This window comes from Biomphalaria glabrata, chromosome 1 (genome assembly GCF_947242115.1).
Source record: "Biomphalaria glabrata chromosome 1, xgBioGlab47.1, whole genome shotgun sequence".
NCBI lineage: Eukaryota > Metazoa > Mollusca > Gastropoda > Planorbidae > Biomphalaria > Biomphalaria glabrata.
Window position 1 is genome coordinate 71,851,016 of NC_074711.1, and position 21,351 is coordinate 71,872,366.

The window sequence follows — 21,351 nt, forward strand, 5'->3', positions numbered from 1 at the left end:
AGTAACAGTCCGCTATGACACTACCCGCTCGTAGCTTTCTTTCCTGCGAGTAAAGATTCATGACCCTCACGGGGACCTTTCTATCATCAACACTGACCACTAACGTCTTTCCTACAGCCAGCCTATTCTCTATTCCTCTCGCTGTTTCTACGAGTTTCGTGCGGATAGTTTCGCAACTTCCTTCAATCTTTCCCCAAATTATACATTCCGATTGTGCTGGTATGGTCGTATCTTCTACTAACAAAATTCTTCTCACTAGACCTTCTCCGGTATCTTCCTCGAGTAGTGGAATCTCCATGTTAGCATATTGTATAGTACCATTTGCCATGTTTAAAGACAGCCCGAATGCTTGCATAAAATCCAAACCAAGGATACACTCGTCGGTCACATTAGCGACCAGGAAATCATGACTGAATGGTTGGGTTTGAATTTCGAAGTTTAGTCTAACCTGTCCTAACACTGGTATTAGTTCACCGCTGGCTGTTTTCAGTGTATAACCGTTCGTTCGTATCAATTCCTGATCTCCAATATAATCGGGTCGAATTATCGACCGAGATGCTCCAGTATCCAAAAGAAAAGCACGACACCCGCTGCCGATCTTTCCTTGTACCTTTAAACTTCTATTTCTTCCCAACACTGTGACAGAAATAACCATTTTTGGAGCCTCTGTATACCGTGCTGCCTGTCTCCGCTCCTTGAAACCGGCAGACTTTAGTTTTCCCGGTTGCCGTTCTGCCTTCCTTGTGTTTGGCGTTCACGGCCCCGAAACACTCTGGTGCAATCCCTTTGCATGTGACCAGGGTTGTTGCAATTCCAGCAGCGAAAGGGTGTTCTGTTATGTCTGATATAGGGTCGCCGTTCGTCTCTAGTCTCTTCCACCACCCTTCTGACAAGCCGTGCTACATCCTCCTCCTGGGGTCGTCTTTCGTCTATAGCCTCCCCAACCAGTCTTCGTACCAGCTGTGTAGGATCCTCCTCCCGAGCATCTATCGTCCGGCTGTAATAAGTGGCCTTCGCTGAATCTCTTGCCGCCTCGTAGGACAGAGCATAGATAAGAGCTTCACTTACTTTCCGTTTTCCACTGATTCGGATGGCTTTCTTTAGTTCCGCATCTCGCACTCCATCTATGAAGGCATCTGTAACTATAACATCCACAAATTCTGGTGTTGCCAATGGATAAGCCAGACGGGCAAGACGCTCAATGTCCGCCGCTAATTCCTGTAGTGTCTCTCCACACTTCTGCTGTCGACTTTTCAATTGTATTCTAAACACTTCCTGTAAGTGTTCGTCGCCGTATCGCAGTTCCATTGTTTTGACCATGGCATCGAAGTCCGTCTGGTCCTTCATGGTCTGTAACAATTCGGCTGCCTTGCCTCTGAGTGCCAACACCAGACCAGTTGCTTTCTCTGCCTTTGTATTCCATCTGTTTACTTTGGCAGCCGCTTCAAACTGCAATCGGTACACCGACCAAGAAACAGAACCGTCAAACACCGGCGGTTTAGTCTTCCCAGCCATTTCATTCACAGTGGCCCCAGCATCTTGTTTCTTTTCCAGCTCCGCCTTCATTTCACTACGTAGTAGTTGCATTTTAGAATTGAAATCCTCTACCATTTGGGACCTTAGCTCAGTTACATCATTTCTTAATTGTTGTTTGGAGTCATCTATATCCTTCTTCAACTCAGTCACAAATGATTTTATAGAGATCAGTTCATTACCCATTTCTTTTTTAAGTTCATCCTTTAATGATTTCATGTCTTCTTTCATTGAGTTTCCTATGTCAGTATTTGTTTTGCCTTGTTCTTGTATCATGTTCCAAAGCTCCATCATAGTCGGTTCTATTTCAAACTCATAGGTCTCCGGGTCCTGTTCTTCCTCTATCATGCTTTGCCTAAGACGCTCCATAAGTGCCTCCTTGTTGCCGCTCACCTTCAGCTCTCTACCTCTGAGTTCCTGCCTAAGTTCCTGTAGTGACAGTTGACTAAGTGTTTTCTTAGACGCCATCTAGTATTAAAACGTTGATCAACTAAAAACAAAACTTATGTTGATTTACCCGAAAATGGACTCGTTCGATGTCCCATACATAGATCTAGACCATCTTCTCCCCTTTCGTTGAGGATCCCACTTCTGACACCAATTGCTAAAACTTAGCCAAATAACCTCAACGAAAGGACTATAAAATAACAAAATAGAATGTTTAATAACTAAATAGGGAACTAGATCTAGAATCACAGCACAAGCGTTGTTTTCATCTCTAATCATCGGCCATCTTGACTTCTTCTCTTATTTCATGTCTCTGTCCTGTGTCTCATGGTGCGCAGTCTCACACCTAATGACAACGTGCAATATAGAGTCATAACAATATTATTATTACTAATTTTTGTTTACATATTATAGTCCCTACTGTCGTTCGAAACGTTTGCTAACTTGATATATTATTAAACATCAACTTACTTCTTTTTATTTATTTTCAATGTTGGTGGTTTACGCCTAGTTGTAAATCAATATATCAATTTCAAATACAAATTTGTGTCCGGAGTCGGAGATAATTATTATTATTATTTATTGTGTTTCCTTCTGCGTCATCTCTGATATTAGCTTTAAACATTATATTAGTCGAAGTAGTGAGAACCACTCTAGCCATCAAGAGCTGGTATCAAGTTCTTGACAGAAAACACAAACTCTCTTTTTTACTCTTGTAGGTTAGGCTTTCAAACCGATAACAAACAAACAAACTTCCAATGGATGGTTTTGAGGTCATATGATGAGAATGAGTGGGCATTGGCATCGTATTGGTTTCAAAATCAATCACCGCTGGAATCAGCTGTCGGCATAATTTAAATCGGCACACTCTGAACCTCCAAGAAAACATTTAACATAGTGCTGTAACTCAGCCAACAGCGAGCCCGACGAACCTCAACGAAAGGGATATATCCAGTTTAATAATAGAACAATTAACTTTTACAATACCTAGATCTGCACGTGTCTAAAATGTTGTTTCTAGAATCTATTTTATTTCTTTTCTCTTCTGAAATATATTGTCAAATCTGAGCTAGTGATTTTGCAGATTTTCACCTTATGGCCTCATAACCAATCTACCCGCTGTCACGGGCCCCCAGGTCCATCCCAGCCCCGAGGTGCTGTCGGTAATAATGTTTAGGAGCTTAGCGTGTAGGACAAAAGGTTGGTTTCCCGAGAGAGAAGGAAAACTCAGAATTCTAACCTCTGCTGCCTCCAGATAAATATGAGTTTTTAGCGACATTTTAAAAACACCATTTTGTCAGCGCTACTTTGTACGAAATTTTGGCATGTAACCTAATTTCAGTTATGTGTGCTTCTTAAAACAAGATTAATTCTAGGCAGTGCTATTTATTATTCAAGTCTATCTTTGTTCGTCCATCCTCGGTATGAATATGAAAAGAAACACAAAATGTTGCTGTCTCTTTGTTTAAAGTCTAAAACTATAAAATCATATAGGTAATGCTCACGTCGGATCTATTCAGACAAGAGTTAGCAGGCAGGACCTTTTGCTTTGATTGTAAACTATCGCAGCAGGGCCGGATTTAAGGGAATGCAGAATAGAGACTCTTTGAGTAGAAGACTCGACGGCCATTTTCCCTGTAAACGTTTTAACGGTTTACTAAAACGACATCCAAATCTTTCAAGGGCGTCTGAAAAGCTGTGCGGACTAGCATGTGTGTTATAACACTTGATTGGAGCATAACAATTTATCAAATGTGAAAGCAGTCTGGGTGATAGCACAAGAATTAGGAAAATGAATTAGACATAGCTTAAGGGACCATAAAGACAGGCTCAAGCTAAATGGGAGATGGCATAAACACGGCTTGGTGTTGGACCAAATTTATGTTAAGAATCAAGTGCCAGTGCTTCTTGTGACTGAATTAGAGACAGTATTGTTGTAACTCTAAGGCAGGCAACTCATTGAGGTTCTACAGTAAATAAATGTGTTTATTTACTAGGACAAACACATAACAGGCTTCTGCATTCCAAGAGTCTTGTTACTAATTCTACCAGTCCTTTCACCAGCAATCTGAATGCGGACCAACGACAGCCTTCCCCGCTTCGCTCCAGGTCCCTACTACAAAATTCTTACTCTTCACAATCGCTTGATATCCTGTTCTTTCCTCTATCCTAGCGCCTTCTTGTTCTGGTTCAATAGTGCGCTCGTGCGCACCACAAGCACTGCTGCAGGGCAGAGTTACAATAGTATTATATAGGACATTCTTAAAAGCATGGGATAAAAGGATATTATTAATTAATTTCTATTCGTTTTAAGACACATTAGGAAGTACTATGTAAGCATGCAGTTTAAATATTGGACTATTTGTGTTACGTTAAATTTTAATTTAGGTGACGGTAAGAGACGGTAGATCTCTACGGCGTAACCACTGCCTGCTACACAAGTAGGCCTAAATATCGGTATCACACTAGTAGCAGTGGCGTAGCAAGGTACCCGTGGGCCCCCTCCAGCCGATAAGACAAATTAAGTGTGAGACAAAAGTGTAATCTAAATGTAAAGACATTCCCATGTAAAGATCGTACATTTTAAAAAAAGTAATTATGTCATAACGTTTGATTCCGTTAGGACTGCATATAAGTAATAGTGTCTTAAAAGTCAATGTTTTTACAACTTCTTAACAGAGTTAAACGACTTAAAGGTGTTTCAAATCAACAAACAAATGTTCTACCTAAGTTCTAATGTGGGCCCCAATGGTCATGGGCCCAAGCGTAATGATCTCCTTCGCGCCATGGTTGCTACGCCACAGCTGTGGCCCCCTATTGGTCGTGGGCTCGGGTTCAATGAACCCCTTCGCGCCATGGATGCTACGCCACTGTCCAAAATCAAAAGCCTGAATGGAAGATGAATAGTAAGGCCAGACAATAAAGTGTGCTTATGTTACACACAATCTCATAACTACGTACTGGGCGTCCGTCGTCTTTAGATGTTACCCTACACTAACTTACAATTACAAAACATTGGAGTTACAGATCTTACACGAACTCCCTTTTAGAGCTTGGTGTACAAGAAAAAAACACTTATACCTAGATCTATGTGCACTCACTATACATACAGAGTTAGGAAAACAAGAAAAACAAAAAAAAAATAAGCTTATATAAAGTGTAGTTCTATCAATGAGTTTGGATCAATCATGTCATTACATTTGTAATAGTTCTAGACTAACAATAATAAATCTGTGCGATTAGAAATATTTTTAACCAATTGTTTTTCATTAGCTTTCTATCACTTATCTGGACCAGTTGGGAAAAATGGGGGGGGGGGGGGGGGGGGGGAGAAAGAATGGGATATTAGTGTGAATTTTACCGTAATTGTTTTTTAAAAGCATTCTTTTCTTAAGACACACTCTGCTAATGCGGTATTTTTGACTATTGAAGATTGTATAGTTGTTATAGGCGCCCGCAGGGGGGTGCAAGGAGGTGTACTTGCACCCCCCTGGATCTTGAGTAGCCAAATTCTAGCAAATGTTTTGCAACTCTAAATCAATTAGCCTCTGAGTAGCAACTGAACAAGTAATGCTTCAACTGGTTAGTGTAGTAGTAGATTAGCCTAGGCGTAACAGGAATTGTTGACCAGCCATTGACGTGTACGCCTCTGAATTCTGAGTAGTCACATTTTAGCCAATTTTTTGTATTTTGTAATGAAACACATCTTCCAGATCTATTTTGTTTTTATTACGTAGATGTAGATTTAGTCAGAATACAGGGGGTGCAAATGCACCACCATGTACCCCCTTGCGTGCGCCCAAGCATTATTGATTCAAGAGTTTAATAAATTACTGTCTTCTAAGTCTAAATCTAAAGGCCTATCTTTGGACTGTTATAAAGTGTAGTAATTTAAGAAGTAGTGCTTCCTCTGAAGTACAATTGTAAAGAAGTGATACTGCTGTAACTAGATAAGACTAATCTGTAGCTCATGTCCGACCATGTACGATATATTATATGTTTGCAACTCCTTGCATTATAAAGGGTATTGAATATTCTATAGCAGCGATGCCCAAATTACGGCCAGCGGGCCAGATCCGGTCCGCGACGTGCTTCTTTTCGGCCCGCCAAAGCATTGGAACAAAATGTAAAAAAAAAAATAATTTAAATAATTAAAAAATTAGAATGTTTGTGACAGGTGGGGAAATGTGACGTGTGTTTGGCGCGTTTAATGTCTAGGGGATGATTATTTTTAAAGCTATCACACCCCAACCCGTCAGCATATAAATCGGAAGCAGGCACGCAACGTGACAAGCAATGAAAGAAAGATACAAAGTTAAAATGAAGAATATTTATTTACATAAATATTTACAGATAATAATAAAAAGGGTGAGGGTTTGCATCTATCTCCAGTGAATACTATGTTTAATCATCACTCTTGCACTTAATAAGAGAGTATGTCACTTTGTCCTCTGACTTAGCTGGTTGTCCTGTTGATGTCGCAGCTGGCTGTGTCCTGGCTTGAGGTTCTGCAGCTGGAGGTGGCGCTCTAGCGGATAGAGGGACGCCGGTGATTCAGTTCTTGTGGAGTCTCGATCCAAAGTTCTGATATCTGTAGTGGGCACAGTAGGGCGGGTGGCCGGCTACCGTGGGCACAAGGTTACTGCGGGCAGAGCGTAGTTGACAGGATTAGTCCAGTGAGTTGCAGAGGGTTTGGCGTAGCTATGACGTCTCGCACAGATCTGAGTCTATAGGGACGTCGCACCTAATAAGTTGACAGGTGGACTGTCGAATAGGCGGGCTATGCCGATAGCTCCAAGTAGTAGAGTTGAGTAGTGTCGTGTAGACACTGAACCGCAAATAGGCAAATCTCAGTAGGAAAGTGCAGTGCTGAATAGCACTCGGCACATAAATAGGCAGTAGGTGATTCTCGATAGCAAATACAGTGCTGAATAGCACTAAGCACCTAAATGTACATAGAAGGGGAAATAATAATCTCAAATAAACAACACAGGTGGATAGAGAAAGAAAGAGGGGGTTGAATTGGGCGGTGGTCAGCGACCAAGACGGTTTGCTTACATACGACCGTTGGCCGAGAACAATGGAGCGCGCTTGAATGGAGAGGGTGTCCGTTCAAGGGGCGCAACTCTCGTTAGAGTAAAATGAGAAAAGGGGAGATAACTCATATATCTTCTCTTCTAAACGCAGTATTAGTGCGCTAGTAAAATTATCAAGGCGGACAGCCGAGATAAAGGAAATAAAATAAGATATACAAATATATACATGGTTGCATCAACGATCAATTGAGCAACGTAGCATTAATAGATTAATGCAATACATAAATAAATACATAGGACATGTTTATGTTTTCTACTTACGCCAGTGAGAAATACACAATGCACTAATTAAATATAAATGAAATACTAAAATACACATGATAGTATCCAATGAGGAATATTCACAAAGTAATAAAGATGGAACTTGTGATTAAGTTCGGCTTACCACCAGGTATTCCTCTAGGAGTAAGAATAAATGAAGTAGTCCAGACTCGATTGCTCAGCGATAGAGAAATAAGAGGGTCTGATTTGATTTGGATCTACTTTATATAGGCCTGGAAAATGCGGTCGGAAACAGGAAATGTCCTAGGCTTAGAATTATCTTACACGTGGGTGAATTAGACTTGAGATGGGAGTCGCACATTGGTACGTTGAGAGGCACTTTGACTCAAGTAATCTCCTAGATCAAAGAGAGACGTAGGAGTAAGGGGGGGGGGGGGAGGATTGACTTGCATTCCACACAAGGTGGTGTCCACTGCGGCTGTCAGACATCCTGCCGATAAGATCAAAGAGTCTGTGTGTATCTTTGCCCCGGTCAAGGGAAGATAAATCGAAAGACGTGGCCTAGCTATCTCCAATGTGGTCAACTAAGTCTAGCCTGGAGCGGAAAAGGTGTGGCGGGTGAAGAATTTGGGAGTATGGTGGGGAAATAATTAAAATAAAATAAATAAATAAAGGTAAATAATAATTAATGCTGTGATAAATTTGAGTGACTCTGACAGCGAGTTTTTGACTTGTCACAATGTTGAAAAAATATTCTCTTTAAGTTAGGATTCTCAATCATTCTTTGATGGATTCCATCTTTATGTTTGGTATTCTAATATTCATAGTAAATATTTTTTGTATTATAAGAACACAAGTGTTGTTTTTTTCAATGACGATAAAACTAGACAGCTATTTTTAATTCTTGGAAAATTCCGCTAGTCTTGAGCTAGCCGTGTCCTTGACACATTGTGTGTGCAACACAGAGCACCATTGATACATCGTTTTGGGTCGTGTTCTTTTGATATCAAAGCGATTGGTGCCGTATTGTTTAACGTTTGTGATTTAATAAAATGGGAGAGCCTAAGAAACGAAAAGTGGACTCTGAATGTAGAAACTTTCAGGAAAAGTGGACAGATCTTTACTTTTTTGTGGAATAGGATAGCAAGCCAACATGTTTGATTTGTAAAGAAAGTGTGGCTGTTTAGAACATAACATTAAAAGACATTATGAAGTCAAACACATAAACACATATGGTGGCATTCTTGGTTTGAGCCGCGAAGACAAACAAGATTGACAAGTTAAGACTAGAGATTGGGGGATTGACGAGAATATAGAACAAAAAGAGACAAGAAAATGAGTCTGCGACAAGGGCCAGCTAAGCTGTCAGCCTTTCTCGCATGACAATTACAAGGCAAGTGGAAGATATGGGGGTAAATCTTCATTCACAATTAAGACAGAGCAGCAGAATTCGAAATGTTTTCTATTGCTGCTGACGAGTCCACTGACATAACTGATACTGCGCAACTCTTGGTACTTATTTGCGGTACAAACAGCAATTTTGATATAACAGAGGACTTAGCAGCTATGAGGAGCATGCATGGGACTACAACTGGAGAAGACCTGTTCAAAGAAGTGTCAACGATCATAAAGGACCTGCTCTTCCTTGGAATAAATCAGTTGGAGTGACTACTGATGGCGCTAGAAATATGGTTGGATGTCACCTCGGAATGACAGCAAGAGCTATTAAAAAAGTTGAGTCAAATGGAACTGAACCCCTGCGGCTTCACTGCATCATTCACCAACAAAATCTCTGTGGAAAGGTTTTGAATCTGGACCATGTGATGATGATTGTGCCCAACACTGTAAATGTAATGAAATCACAAGAGCGTTGAATCACAGAACGTTGAATCACAAGAGCGTTCAATCACAGAACGTTGAATCACAAGAGCGTTGAATCACAAAACTTTCAAAGATTTTCTGACAAAAATAGAGTCTGAATATGAAGACGTTCTATTTCACAGTGAAGTGCCGGGGGGGGGGGGGGGTTAAACCGAGGAAAGGTATTAAAAGGTTGTTTTTTTTTTATTTGAGACACATAATTGAAATATTTATAACGGATAAATCAAAACAAGTGCCACAACTGAACGACCCCTCATGGTTGTGGGATTTGGCTATTTTAAGCGACATCACATCACAGCTAATTGAACTCAACACCAAACTACAAGGGAAAGACAAATTGATTTCGCATGTGTATGCAGACATATGTGCTTTCCAAACAGAATTGCAACTCTTCATTTATCGGGCGAAAAAGGTGCATCTTGTCCACTTTCCAACCTGTACCACTCTACAAAATGATAAGCAGCCAAATATGTCTTTCCCTAAAGAAAGAATGATCCAACTTCTGAGGCTCTTGACACATAATTTCAGTGAAAGATTTGTGGATTTTCTGAATTTAAAACATGAAATCCGTCTTGCTGCCGATTTGTCAAGTGCCCCGACAGATCTACAACTGGAACTGATTGACTTACAAAGCCAGACATCCCTGCTTGACAAATTTCAAGTGATGCAGACCAATGACTTCTACTCCATGTTACCTGAGGAAGCGTTTCCAAATCTTCGACAACAAGCGCTAAGGATGATCACAATGTTTTCAAGCACTTATTTATGTGAACACTTTCTCAATGTTGAAACGGGCGAAAACCATGTGACGTAATCGCCTCACGGATGAACATCTAGATTCAGTGCTCCGACTTGGTGTTTCATCTATGCAGCCAGATATTCAGGAGATGGTTTTGGATAAACTTCTTCATGCATCACATTCATTTATGTAAGTAGGTCAACAAATAAAACTATTAAAAATAGCTTGTTGTATATTTAATTTTTTTTTCTTTTCGGTGATATGGCCCGCGACACGAATGCCGAAAATTAAAATGGCCCGCAGACCAAGTAAGGTTGGGCATCACTGTTCTATAGCATGACGATTTGATTTCATTTGCACATAGATTTAGTTAGTGCTTTTTTGTAAAAAACAAAATAGGTGCCGGTACTCAGTGATTTATTGCCTAACTTTTAATACTAATACATTAATAATAAACGTTAAAATGCAAGAAAAATAATATTTTTCCCCACATTCAAAAAGGTGCCGGTATGCCGTACCGGTGCGTACCGTCACAAAAAAAGCACTGGATTTATTTATTATAAATGCCCCAAGGACGACTTTCATAAGACATTCTGTATGGTGATTTAACTGAAGGCAGAAGATCCGCAGGTCGTTCAGTGCTAAGGTATACTGATGTATGCAAACGCGACTTAAAGCTCTTCAAAATCGACACTAACAACTGAAAAAAAAAGGTGGCACTGGATAGATCCAAATAAAGAACTCGCATGAAAGAAAGGTCCTGGATTGCAGATGCCATACACAATAGTTGTAGAAAGAAGGGTGAAAGTACAAAGGATTGGCGTCTTTAGTCACACAAGAAGTTGCAAAGTGAAAACATCGTCTCGAGACGTAAAATGCCACAATTACTTTTTATAATATTTAGTTTTAAGGTCTATGATATTTTTATTTGCCTTGGAGGAGAAATCCTTGCCAATTATCTTTCGATGTGATAAATGTTCCTGTTTCTTTGAACAAAAGTAAAGAGTGTAAATGTATTAACGTCTTGCGGTCGGTGTCAGCGCTTGATAAAATAGCAGGTGAAACACGTCCACCAGTTTACAAAAGAAGAGATACAAGAAAGTTCTTCACATGCCAACGTCCAAGTCAAAACGTTGATTTGGATCAATGGAACACTGGCAGCAGCAAGAAACAAAAAAAAATACAGCATGAATTAACAGCATTTGTTGGGTATTTTAGTGAAGAATTTGTAGATATCTCAAGTACTGGGTAAGTGAGTAGATGTCTTTGAGTGTTCAGTTTGTTGATGGCGATTGTATTCGACTTCATTGGTTTAGGTCCTGTGGTTCAGAGAGACGCACTGCATGTGTCTAATGTCATTGTACAGTCTAGACATGGACAAACTACTCGACCAAGGCTGTCTCGTGATGGCTAGCATTCTTTTTACGTAACTGTCCCTAGAGATAGCGTTGGTGCTAAATTTACCTCTTTTGTGTGAGATACTATCAACTGAAAAATACGAATCCATTTGAGATTTAAGTCTAAACTTTGAGATCTTTGACTGTTTGGCGTTAAACTAACAACTGCAAGTGAAACCAAACAAACAGCAGACGTGTAGTAAATGTCTCTCCTCTTGTTTCTGATTTGTATTTTCATTGTCGTTAATTAGTCATCTGTTCTTGAACCAGTTTCCACGGTGTTGCAGTCTTTCCAACTTAACATATTGGCCACTCAACAGCACGTCCTTAATGACATAATCAAAAACCAACTTGACCATCCTGAGGAACACGTCAAAGATGTCATCTTGAGGAAGGAGAGACTGCTGGCAGAAAAACCTGATACCGGATATTGAGTTGCCGAGAATTCGCAGTCGACAGACACAATGTTTCGATTTTGGGAGTTATTACAGAACAGGGCTTTACATTACATATCATAATTCTTAAGTTTCTTCATTACGTCTCTCTTTTCGAGCAATAATAATGATCAGTTCAACTTATTTTGTCTAAAAGCTGCAATGCAAAGAAGAATATCAGAATTGCACGATAAGCGTTCATCGCCAGCTTGTCTACCGCGACGAAAAGCAATGCATTAGTAAAGTTATAGACAGTTTCGGCAGCCACAGTCAACGTTTGCAGTTTTTGTTTGATCGAACGTAGGGAAGCACGGGCCTCACGGATAACGTTAACAATGTTGTACAGTGAATACTTTGTTCACGTGTTTAGTTTCTTTTTTTTTTTACTTCATGAGCTAGAAGTATTTAGAAGTATTTACTATGCACCTAATATCAATCAAATATGAGGGCTCGAATAGAGGGCAGTTCTTTTCTTTAATATTATAACAAAAAAGTCGAGGCTATGACTTTGAACCATGGGTGGCAGCATGCACCCCCAGCAAAAAATCCTGCGGACGCCCATGATAGTTGTGTATTGTTTGTTTCAAACTTACTTTAAAGCGACGACCTAAAAAGGGGACTAATTCAGCTTCTACTACCACTTCAGTCGAGTGCAATTTCTTTCCTTTTTTGAGATACCAAACAAAAAAAAATTACCAAGTGTTAATTTTTAAAAATTGATTCTTGTTTTGTCAAGTAAAAGAAATAGTTGTGCTAAATTTCAGCTTGATCCGAGATTGAGTGTGGGAGAAATAACGTGTACAAACTGTTTACCACATAGACAGACTGAGTTGATATAAAATAGAAATACATTATTAAAGATTTTCTGGTTGGTGCATCCAACTGTACTGTAGTTTTCCTCTGCTTATCTTTTGTTTGACGTTGCTGGCGAGGCTAAAATAAAGCCTTAATAAACTTTGTTTTCTTTATGTATTAGTAAAGGGCGATAAATCTAGATTTATAACTTGTATTTTTTTTAGTTTCCTGGATTGCTGCTTCCACATATATGAGGAGCTATGACTAATACGGCTACAAAACTATTTTGAAGTAAGTTTAAAACGTTGATAAACATTAGTCTTTATATGCTATGATAAAGTCTTTTATCGCACCTTTATTGGGCCAACACATAACCCCTTCTCAAATAAATATGTAACTCTTGCCAGAAGTTTTAGAAACCATTCTCTGACTCTGTAGTAGAATCAAGTGTTTGCACAAGTCAGAGAAAAACTCTTTCAGAAGTCACAAAATAAGCTGGCTGGAGAACTCATTACAAGTCCAATAGAAAACCTAATAGAGAGCTGGTCAACATCCCAATAACAGGGAGTTTATGTGATCAATAGCTAAATGAAACTCACCGAAAGGAAACGATTAGTATTGAGAAATGGGTCACATGCAAAACCAGAAGGAAATAAAAGTTCAATCTGTTTCAGCACTTAGAACCTCAGCGAGGTCTCAAATAAAGGTTTGATTTATGTCTGTACAGATTAGTTTTGTGTGGTCTCATATTCCCTATATTGGTTCAGTTTTGTGTGGTCTCATATTCCCTATATTGGTTCAGTTTTGTGTGGTCTCATATTCCCTATACTGGTTCAGTTTTGTGTGGTCTCATATTCCCTATATTGGTTCAGTTTTGTGTAGTCTCTTATTCCCTATATTGGTTCAGTTTTGTGTGGTCTCATATTCCCTATATTGGTTCAGTTTTGTGTAGTCTCTTATTCCCTATATTGGTTCAGTTTTGTGTAGTCTCTTATTCCCGATATTGGTTCAGTTTTGTGTAGTCTCTTATTCCCGATATTGGTTCAGTTTTGTGTGGTCTCATATTCCCTATATTGGTTCAGTTTTGTGTGGTCCATTATTTGCAGAGCCGGCCTTAGGCCAATGCAAGTTATGCAACCTATGCGAGAGCAGAGGGCCCCGCACTAATTCTAGGTGTAAATTATTAAATTAAACCATTTTATAACTTATAACAGAATTCCCGCAGCCTGCTGATTTACCAGGAGCTCCTTGAAATCTCCTGAAAGTTCAAAATATACGAAAAAGTCATGGAAATCTCCGGAAATTATTAAAATCTTTTGAAAACTCAAAAATTAAAAAAAAAAAATCTGAAATATATCGACAAAAAATTGTTATTTTGGGTGAAAGAAGCTTCTCGCGCCTCAAACTAATGAAGAATTACTTGAGGTCAACAATTCTCAAAGATAGATTGAAACATTTGGTAATTCTTGCGTGATCTGTGTAGGAAACAGATATTTTAATGATATATTGTATGGCTTCGCTACACGCAAGGCTAGTAAAGTAATTCTGTATGTAGTAAAGAATGAATAAAATGCAAAGACGAATTTATTTTCTTATACAAATTCTTCAATTTCACTTAATATCCGTATCCCTACCCAAACTTGGCCCCGCGAAATACGTTTTGCATAGGACAACCAAATGAACTATGAACAATTTCTGAGGTAGCATGTTACTTGTCGTGAGAGACCATGAAGTTTGTTTTCTTTGGTTTTGAACTACTGAATTATAATAATAATATTATTATTAATAATAATAATAACGCAGAATTAAATTAATTGAACCCCTCCCCCCCCCCTAAAAAAAAAGAGAAGTGAATAAATTTAAGTCACACTCTCCATGGCTTTTCGGAAGGCACTTTGTACATTATATTAAGAATTTCGGGATGTTTAGGGCCCCCTGAGTCCACTCAACTCTAACTGGTACCTGACTTTAGTCGGAGTAAATAAAGGTGTCTGGTCGTTGTGCTGCTCTTTAACCATTGGCTAAAGAAACAGATGACACTCTCATAATCTGGCCTATAGATTGCAAGGTCTGAAAGGGGGATTTGACTCACAAGATCAAATAAAAAAAAGTAAAGTTCTCCTTTCAGACCTTGCGGTCTATAGGGCAGATGACGCAAAGGTCATCTGTTTCTGTGGCCCACGGCTTGAAAGGGTGTCGTGTGGTCAACACAACGACCAACCACCTTTACTTTTCCCCAACTTATGTCAGGTACCCATAAGAGCTGCGTGAACTCAGAGGCGCCCAAAGATCCCGAAACGAATAAGAATTCGTATGTGAGACTGGACATGTCATCTATAGGACCTGAAACGTTGTTGGTTTCCTTATAGACTCCTCCGAATAGATTCACACTAACGTCGATCTCTATCAGAAATAATGGCCTTAAGTTTTTTTTGTTAATTGTTACTTTAGTGTGTATAAGGAATTGACGTCTACTAGAAACACCAAATACGGATGTCAGGTATTTACGACAATGCTTTAGATTAGTTTTAGATTTTAAAGTGTAAAAGATTTAAATAAACAAATCCCGACGCTTAAGGTGTTGCCTTTCAAGAGAATATTATAAAATCTTTAAACATTTTACTGGCATTCATGCGACCCGTTTAGTGGCCCTACCGCCCCAATCGGGTACCGACCCACCGGGCATTTGCCCGAATGCCCATATAGCCAGTCCGCCCCTGGTAAACGTTAAAGAGATCATTTCAAAAGCCGCACCATCTACCTTCAACTTTGAAATTGTAAATCCGTTACAAAACTAAAAGTGAACTGAAACCTCAGAAAACTGAATGTTACAAACTAGTCAAGGCAAAGATCTCTTTGATAGAGATCATCTTCTATTCTCAGTTGTGAATAGAGTGGAAACTAGTTCATATTATTGTCTTTGGTAAACAAATACTGGTAAACAAACACTGACCATTTATTATCTAGATTTAGTTGTGTGCTTCTCTATGTGTGTGCTTATGTGTGTGTGTGTGATTATGTATTAATTCCTTCCCTTCACCCAGTGTATGTTGTATAGAGGCACGACACTTTCAAAATGCACTTTGACTTTATCTCTGTATCGAGGAATAGAAGTCAAAAGCTGATAGCCGATACCGAAACATCCCATGTATGTATTGATCTGTATGATAGTCTGTATGATAGTCTGATTCACAGATACAGGGAGTATTTTGTTTTTCTTAGTACATTATGTGTAGATATACCTGAAGCCAGTAAATAGATGACTTCGAAAAAACAACTGTATCGGAACTTTCCTACATGCTGAAGTTTTGAGAGATAATTCAATGAATCACGTGAGTAAACTTGTGACAAATAAAGACGTCATCTGTGTCTAAATTTAGAAACTTATGTTTTAATTAGAGTTATCAATTAATTTTTTAAAAATGTTCTCTATGATGTAATAGGCGCTACTTCCCGCCCATTAGGATTGATCTAGTGATGTTCTATCAGCCGAGATTAAATGTTAGAAAAGTCACGTGGCTATGTATTGAATGTTTTTAGTCCTTCATTCAGTTCAGATCTAGATCTAGAGCTAGAAGGTTGTTTAAAGTAACATACTACACTCCTCCAGATCAATATTATAGTGCCATTATTATTATTGTTATTACCATTATTATTATTATTATTACCAAATTATATAGTGTCTCTAATACAACAATCTTAGCAACACTTTCGACACGAGCACGTCTCTTATTTTAGTATCGATGGAGATAGTGTTATAGCTGTTGATAGTGTTGTAGCTGTTGATAGTGTTGTAGCTGTTGATAGTGTTATAGCTGTTGATAGTGTTGTAGCTGTTGATAGTGTTATAGCTGTTGATAGTTTGTAGTTCACAATTTCTTAAAGTCTTATATTATTTCTGAAAATATTGAAACCTGCCTTTTCACCTGCCTGAGCGGACCACTTCGAGGGCTGATTTTGAGTTTACACAGGCGACCTTTGTAACCTTGTGTTTTGCTTGCTACATTAGGTTAAATCTATTGAGCCATGCTGGCGAGAAAACAACAATAATTTACTGCAAGTCTTCTCAGATGAGCTCGGCAATGTTTTAAAACTCATAGCTGTTTGCTTCTCCTTCAAGTCTTCTTTTATCCTGTTTCAATTAGACAATCATTAGACACAATCATTATACAATCATTATACAATCATTATACAATCATTAGATAATCATTAGACAATCATTAGACACAATCATTAGACAATCATTCATGTTTGGTTTTAATGTATAACTGTTTTAGGTATAAAATATGATTTGTGAATGTTTTTTAGCGGGGGTAAATGTAATGCTAATTTATAAGTGCTGGGTCCTGTGATGGGTTCCTCCATTGAAGTACCAATAGCGTGAATTCCATGACTAAATCTACACTAGAATTCATCATTTCAAATCATATATCAGTATCAGTACAATAAGTACTTAGTCATTTACTTGGGTAATAAACAAAAAGTGGTTTGAAAAATTTCGAATGTTTCGTTTTCTGAAACCAAATGTGTATTATGCGAATTGCATTACAGACCTCCTCACCAAAAAAAATGTTTACCATTAATGCCACTGAAAGTAGGAAAAATTATAAACGTTTTGGCAACCAACAATTAGACAACTTTACTGTAATGAAAAGAAAACGACAATAGTAGAGACGAGGAGAAGACACTCATCAAAACCTCGAAGACGTCATCAAAGCAGTGTTCAGATCTATGCCGCTTGGACTCAACGCAGATGGAAGAATGGTTGAACGTTTTGCAGACGATATTTGGTATGATGAAATATTTGTGTATATTTTGTTAGACTTTTAAGCACAACTATTCGTGGAAAAAGCTTGTTCGGGTACTTCAGCTAGACTATCCCCCTTTTTTTTTTAAAGCTGTCTGCTTTGCAAAAGAGCTATTTTTTTTTCCTTATAAGTCATCAAAGCGGATCATTTGGAGGCGGCCCCACCAGCTCAGTTGGTGCCAGGATGCCCATATGACCTGTCCGCCCATATGACCTGTCCGCCCAGATGACCTGTCCGCTCCTTTGTCTCTCTGTCATATTTCTGTTTCTCTCTTTATGATTTATTCTTCTCTGCCCCCCCCCCCCTTTCTGTGTCTCTTCTTCTCTTTCTTTCGTTTTTTTTTAAACCAAACATCAACAAGTGTAAGTGGTAAGTGTAAGTGTAAGTGCAAATGTAATTGTAAGTATAAATGTGATGTAAATGTAAGTGCAACTGTAAGTGTAAGTCTAAATGTAATTGTAAATGTAAGTGTAATTGTAAATGTAATTGTTTGTGTAAGTGTAATTGTAAGTGTAATTGTTTGTGTAAGTGTAATTGTAAATGTAAGTGTAATTGTAAATGTAAGTGTAATTGTAAATGTAAGTGTAATTGTAAATGTAAGTGTAATTGTAAGTGTAATTTTTAATGTAAATGTAATTGTTAGTGTAAGTGTAATTGTTAATGTAAGTGTAAGTGTAAGTGTGATTGTTATTGTTATTGTAAGTGTAATTGTAAGTGTAATTGTTAATGTAAGTGTAAGTGTAATTGTTAATGTAAGTGTAAGTGTAATTGTTAATGTAAGTGTAAGTGTAAGGCTACACAAATATTAAAATTCTTTTTCTCTGTCTCTCTTGAAACCTCTTATTTATTTGGTTTATATACTTTTTAAATAATTATATAAATATGATTTCTCTTTCTGTCACACACACACACACAAACACACACTTAATTTTTGATCTAGTTACATCAGTTATTAAAAAATCAAATCTTTCCAAAGCCAGGACATTCATGTAAAAAAAATGTGTGTCTCCCCCCTCCCCGATTAATACCTACCCCTCTCCCCAAACTATTAATATGTAGTCATTTCTGATCTGTTTCTCTTGCATTCATAATTCACCAACGTCTAGTTTCACATGACCCAGACCAGCAGACGAATCAGTCACTAGTAAGCAATTGGTCTCTCTATCCTCACCATTCACCCAAACCACTGGCCATCCTGCTGGTATTCATATCTCTTAGTTGTCTTAGAGCAGTCACCTTCGTCAATATAACATCTAAATATTTAGAAGCAGTTGACTCATCAATTTAACTTTCGGATTTAGACTTGAAAGAATTAGTCGTCTTTTGTTGTGGCATTAGCATTAAGAGTAAGTCATATATTGAACTATGACCTGTCTTCAATCTGTTGAACCTTTGACCTTTTTGTGATATTATAATGAGATAATAGAAGAAGCGAGAAGTTGGTTTCACAACTCTTTTTATGTAGTACATGTTCTTCCTCTTCACCTTGGGGCACCACTCAAGACCTCTCAACCGTCTTTCTCCATACCTCTCTGCCCTTTGCCTTGGTTAGAGTTTGATTCAATGGCAGGCCTGTCTTTGATGTTTTCCTATAGCTTTCTCTTTCTTCCTCTTCTTCTTCATCCTGGTGCAGTGCCCTGAAGGAAGGTCTCTGCGAGCCCTGAGGACCTTGTGATGTGGCCATGGAGTTTGAGTTTATGTTTTTTTTTACTGGGGTTAGCATGTCATCGTGAGGTCCAATTGCTGTATTAATCCTGTTTCTAATCTCTTCATTCGTGATGCGGTCTATGTAATTGACACCTAGGATTTTTCTGTAGCATCTTAATCCCATTACTAGGATTCTCTTCTCGAAAAGTGCTACATAATACACAAACACAAATAAAACTGTTAAAAATTGTGAGTGTATCAGTCATAATGTCAAGCTGGAAAACAAATGATATGGAGAGGTCAGACACGTCATAGCATGGATGGGGGTGGGGGTGAGGGGTGGGGTGGAGAATACGAAAATAATAAAATTATAAATGTGTACTATCTGGATACAAGTCTGTTTAGGGTGAGTATCTAAGGCATGACTGCATTTCGCAGTTGTTTCGATGCCATAGTATACTAGACCTTTTTAGTTGGTCTTTACTTTTGTCTTTACAGGGAGTTAGTATTTGATTGGTCTGGAAGTCTACACTGGAGACTAGAGATAGCAGTGTGTTGTGGTTTCGAACATTAATGTTTACGTTGTGGGACAGCAAGGTGTAGAATTATTGTTTAATTAATAGATCCACAATATTAGAATGTTCCTAATTCAATCTCATTATTCCATCAGTTTGTCATCATATCATTAAACAATTACATTGTTAACAGTGAGTCAATTATTTATTGTGAGCACCAAGGTGCCTGTTGAATGTCAGGGGCCCGGGCAAACGAGCTAAGGCTTTAACATAACCCTGACAGAGATTAAATCCCTATATATACATCCACATCTCTCATAAGGTAGCATAAATTCGCCTTATTTCGATATCAAACAAAGTAGTTAATCAGTAATAATAAACTAACTAATTGGTTAATTTTGTTGATTGATTCATGTCTTGTCAGGTACAATGAATAATTTCAACTTCCTTCGAGAATGGAAGTGCAGAGAGAATATATATAACGTTCTCATTAGCCCATATACACGTCAGCATTATGTAACAACGTCTTTCTTTAGTACTTTGTATTGTGTTTCTTTGGTCAATTGACTTGCTTAGATTCTCCCGCGCAATTCGGCGCATTGGGCGGCAAGCTGTCTCCACAAAGATCTGTCTCTTTGGTAAAACCAACAAAAAAACAATTCAAGACTATTACTTTAACAGATCTTGTCTTTTTAATGTGCATGTATATGTCCATTGTTCTCCGTACTTTATTTTCAATAACCCGAAACACTTTGACCCATTTAATAAATGTTATCCTATAGAAATATGTCAGTCAATGTAGTGCACTATAATAAACATTCTCTGTTTTGTAAATTGGTCTATACGTTAATAATCTTATCTAAGTATTGAACAGATCAACAGTAAAAAACAAAAGTGGTTTGTACTTGACACCTGATACTGTAGAGATGTTTGTGTGTCTCATTTAGATGTTGCAGCTATTGTTAGACTATCACAAAGTGTAAATACAGTAGAACGTCATTTATCCGGACTGCTTTTTGTGTAGTTTTTCTGTACGGTCTCTAAATGGTCTTGCTGATGTGCAGCGAAAGATCAACGATTATTTCTCTCAAATATGGTAGGTTACTAGGCACAACGCTTTTCCCCTGTATAATTTACTTGAATTTTATGTTTACATTTGGCGCGATACCCCTATATAAATTTGTCCTATATCGTTGGTGATACGGTCCGTGTATAATATGCCGCATTCGGTTATCCGGACAGTACCAGTTCCCAATTAATCGTTGTTTTTATAATAAGTTTATGGTTCCCATTTACAAAACAAACAAACAAGTAAGGTGTGTTTTGCTAGTTTGTAACTCTCTTATAGTTCTTACGATTGGACTGCATCAGAGTGTAATTTCTGTTCTGCTTTACATATTTTTTTTAAGTTAAGTTTAGCTTTTCTTTAGATTTATATGATGCAGAATAGTGCTATCATCTACTTGTGAGTGTGTATGTGTTTCGTGTGTGAATGTTGTTTGTATTGGCATCTATATTGTTATTGTTACAGTAGTTACGCTGAGGTGGTCAGTCGTAGTCAAACTGAATTCCAATTTGATTGGACCAATAAAAATTATCTTATCTTATCTTGTCCTATATAATCTTAAAACAGCGACCAAGAACAACTCACACCGTATTGCCTTTTCTTTCAACCTAAGCAAGTCTGAAGAGAATCTCATTGGTTCGGCAAACTATAACATGTAATCCAATCGGATAGTATTATCCAATCGTTTTTTGGCTTCCTAAAGAGAAATAGTGGAAGGTATTCTTTTCTTTCACCCCCTCCCTCCCTTTTCTCTGAAAGTCTAAAGATAAT

General features: G+C 38.2%; 1 protein-coding gene across 2 annotated transcripts in view; it reads left to right on the forward strand.

The window, feature by feature from the left end:
* Positions 1 to 15,726: 15,726 nt before the first annotated feature.
* The window catches only part of LOC106077487 (sodium/potassium/calcium exchanger 5-like), a 71,391-nt gene continuing 65,766 nt past the window's right edge, over positions 15,727 to 21,351 (forward strand). Inside the window, exon 1 of one of the 2 annotated variants that reach the window (XM_056012573.1) lies at positions 15,727 to 15,876. The gene's annotated coding sequence lies outside the window, so the exon portion shown is untranslated. Of the gene's footprint in view, positions 15,877 to 20,413; positions 20,611 to 21,351 lie in introns of those variants that run through there. The other variant, XM_056012564.1, reaches the window with a different exon arrangement.